The sequence below is a fragment of the Palaemon carinicauda genome, chromosome 28 (genome assembly GCF_036898095.1).
Source record: "Palaemon carinicauda isolate YSFRI2023 chromosome 28, ASM3689809v2, whole genome shotgun sequence".
In the NCBI taxonomy this organism is placed as follows: Eukaryota; Metazoa; Arthropoda; class Malacostraca; order Decapoda; family Palaemonidae; genus Palaemon; species Palaemon carinicauda.
The window spans coordinates 2,051,321-2,056,320 of record NC_090752.1 but is presented as its reverse complement, the minus strand read 5'-3'; positions in this window follow the sequence as shown (position 1 = coordinate 2,056,320).

The following is a 5,000-nucleotide window of genomic DNA, read 5'->3' as shown; positions in this document are numbered from 1 at the left end:
GTATTTTTCATTAAAAAGAAAACTTTAAAATATTCAATCTTTCTGATTTTGTTCAAGATTTTTTTTTTAATCCCTATAAAAGTTACGAGCCCAGAGTGATGGACAGACCTCATTCCAAGGTTTATATGTCAGATATAACAACAAAGATATTCCCATTCCAAATGGAGCATTCCTGATTATTATCACCAGAAATAACGAAAATATTCTAGAAGCTGAAATAAGATTGGCGTCATTCTAAGAAACGACGCAGCAATTTTCTACCGCTTGGTCTGAGCTGTTGCCACATCAACCAAGAAAGTTTAGATGATGCCACATCATTCGTGAAAGTTTAGACGTTGCCACATCACTTGAGAAAGTTTAGACGTTGCCACATCACTTGAGAAAGTTTAGACGTTGCCACATCACTTGAGAAAGTTTAAACGGTGCCATGTCACTCGAGAATGTTTCAATGTTGCCACATCATTCATGTAAGTTTAAATGTTGCCACGTCACTCGAGAAGGTTTAAACGTTGCCACATCACTCATCAAAGTTTAAAACGTTGTTACATCACTTGAGAAAGTTTAAATGTTGCCACATCACTCTAGAAGGTTTAAACGTTACCACATTATTTGTGAAAGCTTAAATATTTCTACATCACTCGAGAACGTTTAAACATTCCCACGTAACTCGAGAAAGTTTAAACAGTGCCACATCAATCGAGAAAGTTTATACGTTGCCACACCATTCGTGAAAGTTTAAACGTTGCCACATCACCTGAGAAGGTTTAGACGTTGCCACATAACCCGAGAAATTTTAAACGTTGCCACATCACTCGAGAAGGTTTAAACGTTGCCACATCACTCGAGAAGGTTTAAACGTTGCCACATCACTCGAGAAAGTTAAACGTTGCCACATAACCCGAGAAATTTTAAACGTTGCCACATCACTCGAGAAAGTTTCAACGTTACCACATCACTCAAGAAAGTTTAAACGTTGCCACATCACTCGAGAAAGTTTAAACGTTGCCACATCACTCGAGAAAGTTTAAACGTTGCCACATCACTCAAGAAAGTTTAAACGTTGCCACATCACTCGAGAAAGTTTAAACGTTGTCACATCACTCGAGAAAGTTTAAACGTTGCCACATCACTCGAGAAAGTTTAAACGTTGCCACATCACTCGAGAAAGTTTAAACGTTACCACATCACCTGGAAAAGTTACCTTGATCTTAAACAAAAAGTCTAATATTTTTCTATACCTTTCTGGCCTAACAGAAAGAAGGATAGACGGCCACATCTCCCTTAACGCGTGGCACACTGTAGGCATTAATTGAAGGCATTTGCAATGTCCCCTCCATCCTTATCTAAATCCAAATTTTAATCTTCTTCTTTATGTGTTTCAAATTTCCTTTTTTGCTGTACAAATTCTTTCAATTTTTACATTAAAACACAACAGTGGGGTTCCCATCCCACCTCTAATTATTATTATTATTATTATTATTATTATTATTATTATTATTATTATTATTCTTATTGTTATCATTATTACTTACCAAGCTACAACCCTAGTTGTAAAAGCAAGAGGCTATAAGCCCATGGGCTCCAATAGGGAAAAATAGCCTAGTGAGGAAGGGAAATAAGGAAATAAATAAACGATATAAGAAATAATGAACAATTAAAATAGAATATTCTTAAAACATTAACAACAATAAAACAGATATTTCATATATAAACAATAAAAAGACTCATGTCAGCCTGCACAACATGAAAACATTGGCTGCGAGTTTGAACTTTTGAAGTTCTACCGATTCAACTACCTGGTTAGGAAGATCATTCCACAACTTGGTCACAGCTAGAATAAAACTTCTAGAGTACTGTGTAGTATTTCAATGAATTGTCTCCTAGTTCCCAACGCATGGTCATATAACCTGAATTCTATAAATCAATTACATATATATTACACACACACACACACACACACATATATATATATATATATATATATATATATATATATATATATACATATGTATATATATATATATATATATATATATATATGTATATATATATATATATATATATATATATATATATATCATGTGTGTATAAGAAAATAAAAGCCACTGTCCTTGTGGAAAAGGACACTCCAAAATCAAACAATTGTTCTCTGGTCTTCCACTGTCTTGGGGTAGAGTTCTCTTGCTTGAGGATAAACTCAGGCACACTATTCTATCATATAAACTAAATTCTATAAATCAATTCATATATCATTGAAGAGCCTATGAATCTATGAAACCAGCTAACCCCAAGAGCTCTTTAGCAGCCAGGGGTCATAGCCATCAACTATCTAACAGATATTAGAATATTCTGGGTTATCTCCAGCTGACGTCACAGCTGACGTCACTGAGAGGAATTCTAAATATTCTTCTTTACATTGATTGATTCTGATAAGTAAACTTACGCTCTTAATGACCTAAATGTTGTTTACTCTTTTATAAAGATGCCATTTCCTGTTCAGTGATATCTTTACATTTCATGAACAATGGTACATCTCAAGGTTTTCTGGGAAATAACAGTAATCAGCAAACATCAAAACTATTTATAGATTCTTATCTAATGTATTTTCACACCGTTGTATCGATAAAATGAAGGAATTTAATGATGGCTTCATAGTTCAGTTTATTTTTTTTTTCTGATGAAATCTTATGGTAAAAGGAAGGAATTTAATGATGGCTTCATAATTCAGTTTGTTGTTGTTTCTTATTTACTGATGAAATCTTATGATATTTCAGTATTCTAGAAGCTTTATTCCAGCTATGACCAGATTGTAGAATGATCTTCCTAATCAGGCAGTTGAATCAGTAAAACTTCAGAATTTCAAATTTGCAGCAAATGTTTTCATATTGAGCAAGTTGACACGAGTCTCTTTTCATTGTTTATATATAACATATCTCTTTTAACATTAGTTACTGATTTTAAGATATTTCATATCCTGTTCGTTCATTACTTCACATATAGTTTATTTCCTTTCCTGACTGGGCTATTTTCCCTGTTTGAGCCCTTGGTCTTGTAGCATCCTGCTTTTCCAGCTAGGGTTGTAGCTTAGCTGCTAATAGCAATAATAATAAGGACACTTATAAGTGACAGATATGCCAGAGTAGGGAATACCTAAGTATGGTGCAAAAAATGTCACTTAAGAGTGTCAAAATAATCTCTTACGATAAACTAAGAAGAAGAATGAGATTTTTCACTTCACATATCGAGATAAGCTACTTGAGATGCTGGGGGGGCATCAAAGACAAGACGCTTATCAGACGGAAGAAGGTTTAAGATACCGTAGAGGGCTGTTCCTGGTACCGTACTGAGAGTACTGTTGTGGAGAAAAGATTTTGATTCGTCAGGATGACAAGCGAAAGTTACAAATGAAGAATAGCAAATAAGAAAAAGAAGAATTTTCTCATAGCTTTCGATGTGCTACGTCACTCGAGCAAGTTTAAACGTTGCCACATCACTCGAGTATGTTTAAACGTTGCCGCACAACTCGAGAAAGTTTAAACGTTGAACATCACTCGAGAAAGTTTAAACGTTGCCACATCACTCGAGCAAGTTTAAACGTTGCCACATCACTCGAGAAATTTTATACGTTGCCACATCACTCGAGAAATTTTAAACGTTACCACAAAACCCGAGAAAGTTTAAATATTGCCACATCACTCGAGAAAGTTTAAACATTGCCACATCACTCGAGAAAGTTTAAACTTTGCCATATCACTCGAGAAAGTTTAAACGTTACAACATCATTCGAGAAAGTTTAAATGTTGCCACATCATTCGATGAACGTTTAAACGTTGCCACATCACTAGAGTAAGTTTAAACGTTGCCACATCAATTGAGAAAGTTTAAACGTTGCCACATCACTCGAGAAAGTTTAAATGTTGCCACATTACTAGAGAAAGTTTAAACACTGCCACATCACTCTTGAAAGTTTAAACGTTGCCACATCAATTGAGAAAGTTTAAATGTTGCCACATTACTAGAGAAAGTTTAAACGTTGCCACATCAATTGAGAAAGTTTAAATGTTGCCACATTACTAGAGAAAGTTTAAACGTTGCCATATCACTCGAGAAAGTTTAAACGTTACAACATCATTCGAGAAAGTTTAAATGTTGCCACATCACTCGATGAACGTTTAAACGTTGCCACATCACTAGAGTAAGTTTAAACGTTGCCATATCAATTGAGAAAGTTTAAACGTTGCCACATCACTCGAGAAAGTTTAAATGTTGCCACATTACTAGAGAAAGTTTAAACACTGCCACATCACTCGAGAAAGTTTAAACGTTGCCACATCAATTGAGAAAGTTTAAATGTTGCCACATTACTTGAGAAAGTTTAAACGTTGCCATATCACTCGAGAAAGTTTAAACGTTACAACATCATTCGAGAAAGTTTAAATGTTGCCACATCACTCGATGAACGTTTAAACGTTGCCACATCACTAGAGTAAGTTTAAACGTTGCCACATCAATTGAGAAAGTTTAAACGTTGCCACATCACTCGAGAAAGTTTAAATGTTGCCACATTACTAGAGAAAGTTTAAACACTGCCACATCACTCTTGAAAGTTTAAACGTTGCCACATCAATTGAGAAAGTTTAAATGTTGCCACATTACTAGAGAAAGTTTAAACGTTGCCACATCACTCGAGAAAGTTTAAACGTTACAACATCATTCGAGAAAGTTTAAATGTTGCCACATCACTCGAGAAAGTTTAAACGTTGCCACATCACTTGAGAAAGTTTAAATGTTGACATCACTCGAGAAAATTTAAACGTTGCCACATCACTCGAAAAAGTTACCCTAATTTCTACCAAAAAGTGTTTTTTTTCTTTTTGCACATTTTGTTCAAATAGAAAGCAGGACAGACGTCCAAATGCTCATGGCTCAAATATATATAGGAAACCCAGGCACACAATTATCTCTTCAATTTTTATATATGACAGATCTATTTTAACGTT